Here is a 17,538-nt window from a genome sequence, read left to right on the forward strand (position 1 = left end):
GTTAGTCGAGATTTTATTTAATTTTGTTGGAGTAGTATACCATTACCGTGGGCATCATGTGATTACTATTCAATCTAATGCCTTATTGTATCTCCTCTTCTATGTGGGAATCAAATCAACTCAACCTCTGGTTCCATCATATTACTCCATATTTCATATATTTGAGCATTACTTTGTGATTATCGCAATAACTGAAGACATTTGAGTTGAAGCCAGTTGGTTATGGAGAGATGACCTGAGAGTGTGGAAGAATCAAGTATATATACAATATTTATAAGATATAATTTTATGTTACCATGCACACAATAGTGTTTCTGGCTTGGTTTGTGGGAGTTCTTCTTGGAGCACATGAAATTGGAACAATATCTTCAGTGGTGAAAAGAAATTATTTTAGTTACACACAACAATGTAGTTGAAGGTTGTCTACGCTAGGAAATCCATTTTAGGTAGAGCTTCAGTGGGGAGTTCCAAGAAACACATTCTCACTTTATTCAATGCTCAAACCAGCCAATACATATCAGGTGCACAATAAGATTCACAAACATTTTATTATTATAGAAGTTGTTCTTAGGAACATTTCATTTACTTTGCAATAACAATCTAGTAAATTGTGAATGATACACAATAAACTGCACATATGATTTAGCGATGAGGAAAAACATTTTGCAACAAATCAAATACCAATTAACAAAACATAAAGAAGCCGTTCATAATTTTGAATTGGAAGGTGAAATCTATCAAGGCATGTTTCAAAGCAACTGATTAAAAAAATTAGGGGGAAAACGTATGTTGCTAAGTTAATAGCATAGTAACATGGGGAAGCGCCCTGCCCGCCCCACCCCGCCCCCCCACACTTTTTGCACCACATCCCAAGGATAAGGAGGCACCGGGGACTTGGGGACTCTATTCTTGTCTCTAGCGGTGCGACTAGATTTTGTCAATTCCGCTGAGGATAGGGGGATGTCCTGGTGCTGACTATTTCTTGATTCTACTATTTATGTTTAATGTTCAATGTTCTAATTCAACGCAATGTTCAAGTATTTACTCTTTCACATCCTTATATCATATATTGCAATACATCTTTTTATACCTAGTATTTTAAGTACCATATGTATATTATTTACAACCCCACTTATCCCTCGCCATCGTCCCCCTACCATCCGCCCACCATCCCCAAATTAAGGCCCCTCTGTCCCCTCATCCCGAAAACTTTTCCTCCCATTCCACCATCCCCCCATTCCCCAAGGCAGTGTAACTATGGTTAATAAACAAATATATATATATATATATTCCTTATCTATGTTTTAGTTCAATAGGATATTATTTTGCATCATTTAGCCATACATACAACATGATTCACTTTGCTTAGTCACATGCATGGAACATATTTCTAGATCAGTGGGACACTTTAAGAATGAAAGGAATCATCAGAAGATAAGTGCAATTATTTGAATTTTTATTTTGTATTTGTTGGTGTAAATAGTCATTCACTATTTACACTTAAGTTTACTTAGGTCAATGCATTATTTTAATATTTATTTGTTAGTCACCTAGTAGTATGCACACTCTTGTGAGTTGTCATGTTGACAACACAGGAGTTCGCACCTCATTTATGCACATGGTGTCTACAACATCTCCACACGTGAGACACCTTGTCATGCTTATCCTCTCATTGTTGCATGTACATTCATGCACAATGGAGGACATGTGCTTAGTTGTCAAGCTTATCTCTTAGCACCTTCTAGAGACATTCTAGATGTATCTTAGAGGCCTTTATATATAGGCACTCCTAGTGTGTACACTCATCTGAACATAGTAATGTATCAGGGCATGCTATGATATATGGATCTTACTTTTTTTGGTCTACAGTTGTGCTTCTGTTCGAGTTCTCTGATGTCGGGTGAATTTGCCCTAAGACAAATTCTTACATGGTATTAGAGCTCTTGGAGAATCTCTCTTTACATAGCCGTTTGAGACTATTTTCTTGCTTCAGCACCTCGGCCCAAATCCAGAGTATCACAGTCATTGGGAGTGTCTAGAGCCAGATTCAACCTTGCCATTGCATCCGGAACGTTGATTCGGTCCAAATTGGCTATAAATTCGGCTACCCTAGGCCAAAGTTGATCGTGAGGCAAATCTTATTTTTGCAAATCGGCACACGAAGGCCCGATTTGCAACTTGGGTATGGTCATTTTTTAGATCTATTTAATTTTTTTCAGATCTAATTATTCTCTGCGTTTTTTGGGATAGAAATTTCAAATATTTTTTCGGCCAAGCTGCCTTGCAAAGAATTTTTTTTGCATAGGTACCGAGCAATCACACCCTAGCCGTGTGTGGAACATTCCTTTACTAGGCGGCATATTCCATTTGGTTCGGGCTCAATCCACATATTCCAGTAAATATACTCAACCGGCATCAAGCAAATCCGACGAATGCCTTAGAATCACTGGCGGTTCAAACTCAGACATCGATGGCCAACATTATGCTAGGCTTCTTTGTTTTTAAGCCCATGGCATTTGTTTTAAAAACCCCTTCAAATTTTGGTTTCCCACCAATGTGGGACTGAATTTCCAAACTCCGGCAGCAATTCATAGTGCCCACAGACTTGGTTTTCCAGCCACAAGCACAGTTGGCACCTCCGGCGGCTACCTTCCAATCATCGCTGCACACGTGGTCTATGACCCCTCCATGCAGGACAACAGCTTAGCCATGCGTTCACCGAAGTAGCCAATCCGCCGAATGAATACCAGTCTGCCACGCAGACCATTAATCACTCACCACGCTGGATAACTCGCCATGTAAGCAGTCTATAACACGCCTCTGCACACGTAGCAAAGGACAGACATGTTAGATTGCCTAGACATTTGCCAACACAGATAGCAATACTGCCCCGTGGACCAATGCCGAACAGATCAGTCGGACACGTCCAACTGTACACGTCAGCGCCCGGCCACCTCAGCTTTTCCATACAGACACATGTCGTGGCCATACATTGCCATGTGGATCGTACTTCTGGCACATGTACTAACTGTACTACCACGCTAGTAGAGGAGTCTATTTTTTGCCACGTCAGCATTTCACTATGTTAAATTTGACGACCGTCTGACGATCATTCCCAGGCATTTTATAACTGCTGCGACGGTCATTTGATCGTTAAATTTAAGCTCACAATTTTCTAATCTGATCCCTCTCCAGATTCAATTTTGATTTGGTAGCCCGACTTTGAAAGGCCATAACTCAGTCATTCAGACTCCAAATCAGGTGCGATTTTTTTTTGATTTTGGGTAAAATTTCCTGAACTTTTCAGTGGTGGTGTTCTTTTCTGGTTTTAGTGCACGGATTTGTCAAAAATTGTGTCTTTTGGTGATTGTACCTGTCCAATCCTGCATTTTGCAACTTGAAACGCTTTGTACAGGCTCATTTGGACTCGTTTTCATGTTCCGTTTTTTTGAAAGTGCATTATTTTTTGTCTACTTTCCAGTTCTGCAATCAGATTATAAGGTTGTGTGGACAAAAATATCACTTTCAGCATTAGGGCCTTTTCTGCATTGTATTGCTTGATTACTTTTTAGAATTGTTGTATATTTGAGCTACAATGGTTAGTTCCAGATTTAGACCTCAAAAGGTAGTTGTAACAGACAAAATTAGAAATCCATCTTGTACATTTTGACAAGTAGCCTATTGTACATGCACCACTTCTAAAGCACCGAATCATTCATTAGGGGGGGTTCCTTGATTTGTTTTGCATCTTTGGGGGTTACATTGCTTAGTCCATCATGGAAGAGGAAGATTAAATTATCTTGACACCAAAAAGCTTTCAGGAATGGAGTCAATTGGCTATCAAATTATTCAGTTAGCACAATGCACTACCATATGCAAGAGAACTTACATACGATGTTGACACTTTTTCCATCATTAGTAGTACTCTCTTTCTATATGTGGATATGGAGATTTTGGATTCACTTATTGACATTAAGTCACCTGATCCATATGTTTTATGGATTTATCTTTGGGAGATGTATGGAGATCCACACATTCCTCCATTTCCCAAAGATCTTTTACCTCCAGTTGTAGGTGCATCCTCTCCAAATGAGATCACACCTCCAGATGCTCTTGTTGCTCCTACTGATCCTATTTCAGCCACAAATGCTTCGGATTCAGTGCAGCACGACCATTTATGTCTTCCTATTTTACCTTCATGTGACGACTTCCTTCTAGACATTGCACAGTTGTTTGTGGAGTCTCACATTGAAGATGTGGGAAACATCATTGATGATATTCATCATCTCTTTGAGGCGAATTTGTCATTCATTGCCACAGTGAACGATTTATGTACTTCAACATAGCAGGGTACACTTTGTCTTCCAATTCCAGCCTCAAGTGATGACTTCTTGACTGACATTTCAGGTTTGTTTGTGGAGTCACACAGAAAATTTGGGAGACTTCTTTGATATAAATGAGTTCACACCTCATTTATGCATATGGTGTCTACAACATAGGAGTTAGCACATTATTTGAGCACATGGTGTCTACATCTCCATATATGGGACACCTTGTCATGCTTATCCTTTCATTGTTGCATGTACATTCATGCACAATGGAGGACGTGTGCTTAGTTGTCAAGCTTATCTCCTAGCACCTTCTAGAGACATTCTAGTTGCATCTAAGAGGCCTTTATATATAGGCATTCTTAGTGTGTACACTCGTCTGAACATAGTGATGTATCAGGACATGCTATGATATATTGATCATACTTTTTTTGGTCTACAGTTGTGCTTGTGTTCAAGTTCTTCAATCTTGGGTGAATTTGCCCTAAGACAAATTCTTACAGTATTCATTAGAAGATTTTTACCCATGCTAGATCAAAAGTTAAGATCCAAGTTTTAAGAACTGTATTCAAAGATATCATGGCTTTTTTAAAGAAATTCCTTGATAATTGCCAATTTAGATTTTGCTTATTGTCAATTTGGATTTCCAATACAAATAAGTTTTATTTTTCATTCGCAAATGCACAAATGACATATAAACCATCTTTTTTGGTCATTTTAGTTGTCACTTTTAGAATTGGAGGGTCAGATTGACCAAATTAAGCAAAAAACACTTTTAAGAGTTAAAAGGTTTGTTTTGAGACCAAATCCAGCCCAGGTTCGGTTGTTGGGCCGAAAATTCTTCCACATTTGTGTCAAATTCTGTTCAAGTTCCTATGGCAAAATTTGCAGTGAAATCGTGGCTTTGCAGATGAATTTGGGGCAAATTTGACAAGGACTAGGCTTTGTACAAAATCAAACCAGACTTTGAGGGTTGTTGGAGAGAGTCTGGTGACTTAGGTATTAGCAAATTGTACATAGCAAATAAGAGTTCAAGTAGATAGATTGCATAAATAATCACTAAGCATCAAATAATCAATAAGATCATTTTCCTACTTGGCATTAAGAGGCACAATAGAATATGATATGAGAATTAGTTAGGATCCACGATGACAAGATCAAGACAATGAGGAAGAAGTATCATGCCTAATGTAGATCATCATGCATCCACCACACAAAGAATGTTCATAGAAACACCATCATGTTGCCTTCATCTGCATATTGGGGTTTCCAGATTGAGTTTGCATACACTACTTCAGATCTCCTCCAATGGTTGCTATCTTCCTTCTTACTCAATCTTTATCCTTCCCAAGTTGGATCGATCTTCATTCCAGTTCCTTGTTGCTTCTCATGGACCATGTAACTTAGTTGCTAGCCTTGTTTATATCCTCATTGCAGCTGCCAGTGTCCCTTTAAAGGTAATTTAGTTTGTTATTTACCTCCCACAAACAATGTGGGATAAAAGACTTTCACCTTCTAGAAGCTTCCACCTTTATTTAATGGATTTCCCATTATTTGCTTAGGATCTATAAAAAGCCTCTATGGGAAAATCGATCCATGCATGTGTCATGTCCCTAAATTTTAATGTAATAATTAAATTAAATTAATTAATTAACTAGTCCTAGAATTTAAATAATATAACAAAATGACCTTTAATAAGTTACTCTAATTAATTAAGATGGGGCCCAAGTTAATAATATGTGATTTGTGATTCCGATTGATTTAGTACTTTTTGGATCCATTTTATTTGATTGTTTCCATAGGTAAGTGTTGTTACATCCCAAATTTTGCCCTAATTTTTATTATTATTTGAACATAACTGTTAACGAATTATTTCTTTTCATGATCATGTGAAGCGAGTTAGTTATTATACGTTGTACCAACTGTTAACGAATTATTTCTTTTCATGATCATGTGAAGTGAGTTAGTTATTTATATATGTTGTACCAACTGTTAATGAATTATTTCTTTTCATGATCATGTGAAATGAGTTAGTTATTTATAGATGATGAAATGACCAGTAATCTATAATTGTTATTAGATGATTAACAATTTTTTGATTTGAATTAACGATCAATATATTTTGTTTTGAATTACTATGGAATTAATGTTTTGGCGAGAATGTTTTGCTTGGGTGATTGCAGGAGAAGACTGAAGAGAGGGGCATTGCTAAACAGGATCATCGGAATGGGATGTTCATTTAGTTCAGTCATCAGGATCGACAGGTATGACCTAAGACTCCCTCAGAAAGGATACAAAGAGTTGTCCACAAGTTACATTATGGGACCACATGAGCTATTAAGGAAACAATTTAATAAGAACATAAAATAATCTAAATTAAAATATAATACATAATTTTAGAGATTGATTAATATATTTTCTTATCTTATCATTATAATAAACACTTACATACGAACACATAAATATAAAAATGAAATGATAACCATCAATTATAATAATATAATCTAATGCTGTCACCTCATCAATATAGTTATGTGAATGTATATAAGAATATATTATAATAATAAAATAAAGTTTATAACTCTTCAACTTTCCTTATTTCTTTTCCCTCTTTATTTCTCTTCTTTTCAAATCGAATTTATGTTTGTATTCGAATGGTCATTTTGAAAAATGTTGGAAGCCAAGGAGTCTCGGCCAACCATTAAAGAAGCCATGAATCGACTTAGAGGATCATTCCTCCCTCCATTCTTTCTTTCCTCGCCTTTCTCTGTCTACTGCGAATCATCTAGGCCGAGTTTGGACGTTCACAGCCGAACACCTTCCAGTATTTGTCACCCCTAATTTCCCATCTTTTCCTTAGTTCTACTGGCGATGGAAAACTGAGAATAATTGCCAATTAGCAGGTGAACAGGAGTTCTGGCTGAGGGAAAGAAAAGCCATATTTTAATCACAAGTTACATGTCTTATTTCTACCTTTTTCTCTACTAAGTAAAAGCCCGACTATAGCCGGCTACTCTTTTCAATGTTGAATGAAATACCATAGAATAATTGAATTTCATAGTTCGATCTCCATTAAATATAATGTCTGTTGATAGTCAATATAAAATGATAGGCTGAGATTAAAACAAATATGTTTTCAAGAGTATAACTCCCTTTTGATCTGATTTGAGTATCCATCCGTAGTCGGCTATACATGCAGACTGAGATAAATTTATGTTATTTTGCTGTTGGTCCTCTGCATTACATTGAGACCATTGAAGATCTTCATCGAGTATCCTTGTGATTACAAGATTTATGAATTCAATGGTAGATTCAGAAAACTTGATTGATTGTGTGAATCAACATCAATACACATGCTTTCACAATTTTTTGAACAAATTCAGAATACTTGTAACACCGAGGAATTCACCAGCAAGATGCCATAGAATTGGTGAAGAGGTGTAAATAATATTAGAATGCTCATAATCTTAAGAACACTAAGGAATTTATCAGCACAGAAGCCATAGAATGGTGAAGAGGTGTATATAATAACAAGGTGATCATAATCTTTCAGAAACCCAGGATTCACCTGGGCATAGAAGCCATAAAATGATGAAGAGGTGGAATTAACCTACAAAAATCAATAATGAAATAAGAGTTGAATAATGAATAATTAATAGCTCATGCATGTCCCAGTAATGGAATCTGTTGTCAAGTCGAGTGGTGGAGATCAGGTTCACAAACCCAATTGAAATCCTTGGCCAAGTTAGTTTTAGGCATATGTGCCAATCTTAAGATCATTTGTTTGTCAATAGATGTCAGTTATATAGGTATAACTGATTGGGCACTCAAAACACCCGGTAGCTCAGATGGCTGGACTAAAGAACATCCCAAGCCCGATCTCGAGGTAGGGCGGGTCGTTCTAATAAGTTAGGATGTGTGGGGATAAGTATGGTCCGAAGTTGGGAGGTTAAGCCTATGTCAATGCTTCTCCTCTCACCAATGCCAAAGCTTGAACAAGATAAAGGGATTCTTTCGTTATTAGAGTATGTTTCTTTTACACTTTTACTTTTAACCTTTAGAAAAATAATTAGATAGTTTAGTTTTCTAGATAGAGTAAATATTGACATTTACATTGAATAAATATTTCAGTTGATATAATTCAGTTAAGAAAGTTAGTCGCTATTTTATTTTCAGCTGAATATGTTATCAGTTAAAAATGTTTAAATTGTTAGCAATGTATATAAATTTATTTATTTCTTTTGTTCTCGTTAATCAGCTAAACATGAAATACAATTAGATTAGAAAGAGTTACTTTTATCATAGTTATATTCAGTTAGTAGAAGTCATTGTCATGTGAAATGGAATCAGTTACTTATTAAATCAGATTATTAGGAGTTTTAAATTGGTTATGAAAATTCGTTTGTTACAAGTGTGGCCATCAGCTATTTTTGTACACCCTTGGAAAGGTTTCTCGATGGGTATTTAAGCACGGCTTGTAGGTAGTAGTTGTCATGTGATTTGATTTATTATTTCTTTGTACTACAAATTCCCGTTGGGATTTCTCTGTTGTTCGCCATTTCAGAAGTGAAAGATCTTCCCTACTTGGCTCTTCCCTACTTGGCTCTTCTGGTTTCGGTAGGATTTAGCCCTCACCCAATTCTATTTGTACGGTTTGGCTTAGATTTGGAAAATCGGAGCGACATTTTATCTATCATTGTTTTTGGTAAATCTGAAGTACTATTGTTATTTCTCTATGTGCAATCATCTGCAAATAGTTATTGGTAATGAGTGGTCTTTTTGCATGGATGCGTAAAATACTTTGGCGTAGCGATCACATTCCATCATCCTCCACCCATTAACCAGTTACTTGCAACTGCATAGATCCATCAACCATCATTGTACAGTGTGTGAAACATCACAGTACGGCCTCCCTTGGCCTACTTTCCATACCATATGACCATCCTACAACATTGTACAGCCAAGGCCTAAGACACGGTCCAACTTGCCCCTTCTCTGTCGTATGGCCAATTGTGTCTCTCGTACGACTTCCAAGATCTACCGTACAACTTGCTTGTTCACCTTTCCTCACAATCTTCCCTACCATATAGCCTCCCAACTTTAGATATTAGACTTAAACAATCAAATTCCGGAATCTTTAAAGAACATATTTATGTAATCACAGATTGTAAAATGTTGGATGCATGTAATCGTCTTGTATAATTGACAAAACCGGTCGTTCTGAGAATTTCGAACACTTGGGTCTCACCCGACTGTGTAGCCAAGGAAATGGGTGATGAGGTGAGAGAGGAATCTACAATAACACGAAATAGTAATCAGTGGTGACATATCAACATTTATCATTTTAATATGAATTATTTAATAGCTCATGCATGATTCCATTTAATGTAATCTCCTATTGTCAAGTCGAGGGGTATGGTTAGATACCAGGTTGCTCAGCTGATGACAAGATGGTCCCTGTCTATTTCGGGTAGGGAGGGCCTTTCTTGTTAGAGATTGTGTGGGGATAAAGTTGAGGTCCGAGGTTGGGTGGTTAAGCCCCTGACAATGTTTCACCTCTCCCCAAGATGTCAAATGTGTGTCTAATAGAGATAAGTTATGCATTCAATTGTTTAACTGAATTAGGTATTATCACTTTTAGATATGAGAAGGTAAGATTAATTGGGTTATTTCATCATTATAGATATTTTATAACTAGATGCGAGAGATAGATTAATGGATTGTTTTTCTTTTATACGAATATCGAATATGAGCATGTTTTCTAATCTTGAGTTATTGCCACAGTTAAGAAACCAGAAGGAAAGGAATGATATAGTGGTATCTGAAGCCCTGATTGATTTAGTGGTAATTGGAACCCTAAATGATATAGTGGTATCAGAAGCCCTAATTGAATCAGTGGTATCAAAAGTCCTAAGTGATACAATGGTATCAAAATCCCTAAATAATCCAATGGTAATTGATGCCCTAATTGATACTATGGTTTGTGATGCCCTAAATTTCATATAGTGGTTTTTAATAATAATCATGATTTGATTTTGAAATAGTGGTTTTAGATGGTAGTCGTCATGTGATATTGTTATAGTGGTATTTGTGGACTAACCTGGGTGGTTGTAGAAGTATCCTAAGTTTGATTTCGATCTCAAATTTCATGGTATGTGGAGTTTAACTTCTATAGTAATTTCATTGATGGTGTTTTCAGCTCTTCGTTAAGAAATTTTGTTTAACTGTTTTTAATCGTCAATCTTTTTCATATGAACGAAACTGAATTAACTGTCTTCCTATGAAAATGAAGTATTACCTATAAATTCTTTGAGAATGTTAGTTGTTAATTTAGACCTGGAAAAATGGGTTGCTACATATGGTATTAGAGTGCTGGGTTCAACGCTGAAACCTTGGGTCCAACAATGTTTTGTTGAGAAAATGAAAATGTAAAGGTTGATAAAGATTTATTTGCATAACTAGATATTGCAATCAAAATTGGAAAATCACATTGGAAAATCATTCAGAATAGCTGGGAAGGGCTGAGATGATATAAAATGGACAAATGTATAAACTATAATATCATAAAGATGTGACATAGTTAAGAAGATAAAATGATTGGCAAGTTGAGTGGTGGTGATCGGGTCGTTGAACCCATTGGGAAATCCTTGACCAAGGTAATTTATATGCATATGTTGTCAATCATGAGATCTTTTTGTTTGTCCATAAGCTTCAATTATTTAGGAATAACTGATGGGGCACTCAAACCACTTGGTATCTCGGATGATTGGATTGATAAACATCCCGAGGAAGCTATTCTAATATGTTAGAATGTGTGAGGGATGAGTATGGTTCAAGGCCGAGGCTTGTGGAATCCAAAATAATTTCTAAAATCTTGATAAAATGTTATCAAAATCCATGATGATGACTAAATAATTCCTAACAGCTGAATGTTCCCAGCATTTACTTTATGCAATTAAATTCCTGCTCTTATAAAATGGTAGAACTTGAACTGAAGGAAACCAAAATTGTGAATCATGATTCTTTCTAATGTTGATTAAACGACAAGATCATTTTGTGCTCCAGTATGGAGTAAACACACTTGCATAATTGAAAACTATCAATGCTTGTTTACAGATGTAAACTTTGACGAGATGGGCATGAAAGCCTAAGTCACAGAAATGGAAAAGATAAACTTCCAGATAATATAGATGAATGATGAGCCACTCGATAAGAATCTTATGAATTGTTTCAGATGGTTATGATCTTGATTAGATGTATGATGATCTTGCATAGTATATCACGTTTCTACCCTTCGACACACTGCTATACATGTATAATACGCATAATGTTGATTTTACATACTAAGCTGTTGTATTCTATCATGAGATGATTGTTCTAACGAAATGTTATGAGATGGGCATGAAGACCGAAGTCACATAAATGGAAAAACATGGATTCACTAACCTAATTCAGGTGATTTGCAAGTTTCTAAGGATGATCTACCCATTAATAAGTGCCATATGCCAAAAGGTACATATAAGTGATTTAAATTACGATCAAGTTATGATCTAGAACTTCCTAGTTGAAGAATTCCAAATTTTGAATACTTGTCTTACTTTCAGTTATTAAAACATGAAACCTCTCTTAAATGAAGATATCCATATGGAATCGAACTAATGATATGGTGAGTGTCTACATGAGTATGATAGGAATATCAAATAGAATCAACTTAGTTGATGCTGAGATGACCACAAATACGGTAAGGTGAACTTAGGTGAGTAAGTGTTTAATTTGATGTTACCATCTTCTAGAAACTTTGAAGTAAAAATGGATCTTGAGTTCCGATTATGATTTTGATTTTGAAAAGGAAATGATATCACGATGCTATCTATATATATATATATATATATATATATCTTGTATTTGGAATATTCTTTTAGTGTCTAATTTGCAAAGATCATAGAGGATGATGGACGATGAAACACAAAGGGGAATGGTACGTTACAATCCAATTTAAAAATGCTCCTTTATAATGTTCGTTTCAATTTCAAGTTCATTGAGGACGATGAACCACAAGGGGAATGATATGTTACATCCCAATTTTTGACCTAATTTGAAATATAGCTATTGAGGTTAACATGAAGTCAGTTAGCAATTTAATTTATTATAATCTGGCAAAATGGTAAGATAGATAGTTGTTATGATTTCAAGTGAAGATAACATGTTAGTTGATCGTTAATCACGAATTCATGGAATTAAGATGGTTAACCATTGTGATTATTTATAATTAAATAATTTATTATGATAATATAATTTAATTGTGGAGAATTTTCTTGTAGGAAGCATGTCAAAGGGGTGAAAGCATTGTCAGAAAGAATTAGGTAGGAGCATCACCATCAATGAGCAAATGGGTTGAGGACCTAACGACTTGAAACAAAATACATCTGTGGGACCGCATGAACTATTAGGAAAGCAATATAATAAAAACTTAAAATAATCTAAATTAAATATAAATCATAACTTTGAAGATTTATTATTGAATTTTCTTATTTAATCATTATTATAAACCCTTAAATATGAACACATATATATATAAAAATGAAGTGGCACCAATAAATTATAATTTTATAATCTAATGATGTCACCTCATCAATATATACACGTGAACACATATAAGAGTGTATAATAATAATAAAATTAAATTTAAAACTCTTCAACTCCTTATTCTTTTTCCCTCTTTATTTCTCTCCTTTATAATTCAAATTTGTGATGCATTCGAATGGCCTTCTTGATAACCAAAGGTAGCCGAGAAGTCAAGGCCAGCCATTAAAAAGAATATCATGAATCGTTTTGGAGACAACTCTTTTTCTTTCTGCATTACCTCTACTTTTACATCCATTTGATATTACGTCTTAGCCAACCGAGTGATATTCTCAGAGCAATATTGGTTCAGAACTTACAATCTGATTTGTTGCTTCTTCCCTTTTTATCCATCAATGGGTACAGAGAAAAGGATACTGTGGGTGACTGTTAGTTCCGGCTGTGGGAGGAAGAAAAAATCTTGCTATAGGTCATGTGATTCTTGCTAAGTCCAAGCCGATTTTAGTCGGCTTTCTTTTCTTTGTTTGCTGAATATTAAACCAAGAAGTCCATGCTCTATTTGGTATGTCTACCATTAATGATTTTGTTGCTGCTTTATAATTTAAATACTGGACCGAATAGAATGTGCATACGGCCTGATATCTTGCCTTCTGATTTCTCTATCAAGTAACCTTGAGATTGTTTCAATTATGGATTCAAAAGATCGAAATCTTAATTGAATTCCATGAATCAATAATCATGCCTGTGTTATTGCCATTAACTACATTACTTGTTTCACTCCATGCATTCTGTAGAAGTATCTTTTGTTCCTCATGATGGCTGCACATAAGCTTAAGTATTGAATAGCAAGGTATAAATCAGAATATTGATTCCATAATAGAATATAGATTTTATATTAGAACTTTGTTTAAAAGGAAGTCATATCAGAGCAAGCTTATACAAAAGTATTTTCCATATGTCTTTGAGATAAGGGATAGTACTCTCAAGAAGAACCAATAAATAATTTACAAAGCAATTTTAATCTTCGCTAAGCCATAGACCCCTTTCGGGCACACTACATTGGCTGTGAATATAAAGTGTTCTGTACTCTTATCAAAGACAAGTATTATGAATCTTTTGTTGAAACCAAGAAAACATAGTATGGATCAATAACCATTATACCGATGGATATTAGACTTAAACAATCAAATTCTGGAATTTTTAAAGAACATAATCATGTAATCACAGATTGTGAAATGCTGGATGCATGTAATCTTCTTGTATAATTGACAGAACCGGTTGTTCTGAGAATTCTGAATCGTATGAAGAACAACACTTGGGTTCTTTTTGACCTTCCTCTAGGGAGGAAAGCCACTTTAAATGGGTCTATAAGGTCAAGTATAATGCAAACAATATCTTAGATAAATACAAGGCTAAATTAGTTTCTTGAGGGCATAGAGCGTGAGGGCGTTGACTATGAGGAGACTTTTGCTCCTACTGCCAAGATGAATACAATTCATCTTCTTCTCTCCATTGTAGCTCTGCTTTGATGGAAAGTCCATCTAATGGATGTTAAGAGTGTCTTCTTAAGCCATGAGTTGAGGAGGAAGTCTACATGATGCAACCTCTTGGTTTCAAGGTTGCTAGGAAAGACCACCAAGTACATTGACTCAAGAAAGCACTCTATGGAGTCAAATATGCTACTCGAGTGTGGTACATCAAGATTGGTTACTACTTGATTGCTCATGTTTTTTAGCATTTCCCTTTGAAAAAATCTATATATGAAACTCTCTCGTGATGATGTTCTCTTTCTTGTTGTCTATGTGGATGACTTGTGTTGGAAATAATCAAGACTAGCTAGGTTACTGAGAGGGGAGGGGTGATTAGTAACCTCAAAAACTTTAAATCAATCCAGCACTTAACCATTAACTCATTCACCATTCATTCATCTAATCTACTGCATGCATGAGAAAAGATAAACATTCATAACACATGAACACAGTATTTTGGTGACCCAGAAGCCTTCCAAATAGAAAGTAAAACTAGTGTGGGGATGATACCCACAAAACTTCACTACTGCAGTATAAAGTTGGCCTATTAGGGCTTACATTGACCACTTTTGATGATTTGCCCCATTAAGAGCAATTTGGACTGCTAGATCCACCTTGTTAGAGGTTTTACAAACATATAATTAAGTATGCACTGTGTTAAGAGATTTATTCAAAGACTGTTAAGTCTACCCCGTTAAAGGATTTGGAAAACTGATTCACCTGTCAGGATGAAACAGTAGATCTGACTTACAACTTGATTGCTGATTAGATCTTTGAAGTACAGATCACCTTTTGTGACTAATATATCTTTGCTGCTCCTTGTAGACCTTGCTGAATACTTTGCTTTGCTGCTGATTCGTATTCACTCTTCTCAACACATTACATATCATTTCATTGATTACATATCCATACATTGCAAATGATACAATACGTTACATATATACCATTCCAATAATTATGATGTAAAGGTCGGCTAAAACACAAGTAAACAAAACACTACTGAGTCGGCCAAATAGTAGAAAGCTCGGGTTCTTCAAGCTGACTTGGTGACCTTTTGATACTCGGCATCCACTGTATTACTCGGCATCGTCATGCACTCGGTAGAAGTAGAAGCTTGGTCCATACTAATCACACAACATAACTTGGAACTCGGTAACCATTGGAGACTCGGTAGATATAGTGTCACTCGGTAGATACTGAATCCTTCGTTTACCTTGTTGTCACTCGATAAACACTACACATCCATCACTCGGTAGAAACTGGCTTCATATTACACAAACTGATGACTCGGTAGACACTGTGGAGCTCGGTAACCACTATCTGTTCGTTGAACATTGTAAGCTCAGTAAACACTGCTGAATTGCATATTCACTCAGTAGCTTTAGGAATGCTCGGTGTGAACTGCTTAACTGTTGAACTTACAAGGTAACCACTGAATGCTCGGTATAAATTGTAGACTGAGTGATGAGCTCGGTAGCCATTCAGAATCGAATAAGTGTTATTACTAATGAAAAATACAACATAATGCCAACAATCTCCCCCTTTGGCATTAGTGACAAAAACACTTATGAGCCAAAACTTATGTATACTGACATACTGATTTTTTATTTTTCAAAATTGATCTTTGTAAAGCTGTTGTATATACATTTCTTACATATCTCACATATTTCCCCCATACATATGGCATAGTATATACATAGCCTATCATCCTTTTTATTTTGTACATAAATCAATCTATTTTCTCCCATATTTCTTCACAAGTCTCTTATCATCTCTTACTATCACTTACTCCCCCCTTTTGACAATAATGCCAAAGAGATATGCAAAATATTCAAATAGAGACATCAAAATGTGAGAGAAATTCAGAGTGTACCTTGAGAATAAGAGCCAATGTCTTATCCCAATTGTCTTGCAAAATTTTGCAGGTGGAGAGTGCCACTTGAACTTTTGCAAAAAGTCCAATCATATGATCTGCTATGGAAAAATTGTTATCCTGGACCAATGTTTTTGAAAATGCAATGTGTTTCTCCATTGTGTCCATAATTGAAAGGATCATGTTTTGTATATCAATCACTGTGGACCTGATCCTGGCTTCCTCTCTTAGCAATTCTACTTGCAATTCTGACAAAAATTTCACCTTCATGTGATGTGATGAGCTTGAACTAGGGTCAAGCTGTAGCCTTTGAGTGCTTGCCTTCATATCTACATCAATCTTACTTAATTTCTCCTTTATATCCTTAGTATACTCGGTAACATCACAAAGCTTGCCAAAAAGTGATGTTACATTGGTGAAGGATTATTCAAGATTGCTCAAAATTGAAGATAACTCTATCTGATTTATTGCAATGTGCTCAAGCACCTTATTATCAAACTTCTTCTCTGCCTTTTCAATGAGCTTTTCTTGACTAGAGGTATCCTCATTGAACTTATTTATAGCTTCTTCTAATTGTAACAAAATGTGCTGAGATGAGTCAACATCAACACCTATAGCCTTAGTTATTATGTTTTTAGCATTTTCAATTATAGTAAACTCTCTATCTCTTTCATCTCTAAGGTGCTTCTGCCTTGCTTTTTGCTCCAAAAGTTGACTGACCAGTCTCATTTCATCAACTGTGGTAGTGTCCAGATCTAACTTAGGAATGGCAATTTCCTTATCCAAATCAATGTCTTCATCAATTGCTTTGCTAGTAAGCAGAAGTTTTAAAGGTGTCTGTTTTATTTCTGAGCTTACTTCCTTGGACTTAGAAATGGAAACAATAGTAGAAGTAGCTGGACTTGCAGTGAAAACTTGAATTGGTCCAACTAAAGGAAAACTGAAAGAAGTACTAACTATATCCATAATTGATATGCTTCCCAAAAATGAAGTACCAATAGGTGGTATACAAACTGGAATACTTACAACTGAAGAATTGACTGAAACAAAAATTGGTGTAGTTAAAGATGTAGTTGTCAAAACTGTAGAACATGATGGGGCACTTACTGTACATGTTGCAGAAGAAGTTGACACAATTGGAGAACTGGCAACTGTGCATACTGCGGAGGTAGATTGCTCGAGAGTTGATGAAGAGGGCTGCAGGTGACACTTCTATTGTAGATAC

At 35.7% G+C, this 17,538-nt stretch overlaps 1 protein-coding gene across 7 annotated transcripts in view; it reads left to right on the plus strand.

The window, feature by feature from the left end:
* PPD5 (PsbP domain protein (Mog1/PsbP/DUF1795-like photosystem II reaction center PsbP family protein)) overlaps window positions 1-17,538 on the plus strand; it is a 199,858-nt gene that overhangs the window by 148,567 nt on the left and 33,753 nt on the right. The window contains exon 10 of one of the 7 annotated variants that reach the window (XR_016361947.1): window positions 6,512-6,592. The exons of the other annotated variants lie outside the window; for them this stretch is intronic. The gene's annotated coding sequence lies outside the window, so the exon portion shown is untranslated. The remainder of the gene's footprint in view (window positions 1-6,511; window positions 6,593-17,538) is intronic. 7 annotated transcript variants of the gene reach the window in all.

This window comes from Cupressus sempervirens, chromosome 3 (assembly GCF_028749045.1).
Source record: "Cupressus sempervirens isolate cs-2001-9-10 chromosome 3, ASM2874904v1, whole genome shotgun sequence".
Classification (NCBI taxonomy): Eukaryota; Viridiplantae; Streptophyta; class Pinopsida; order Cupressales; family Cupressaceae; genus Cupressus; species Cupressus sempervirens.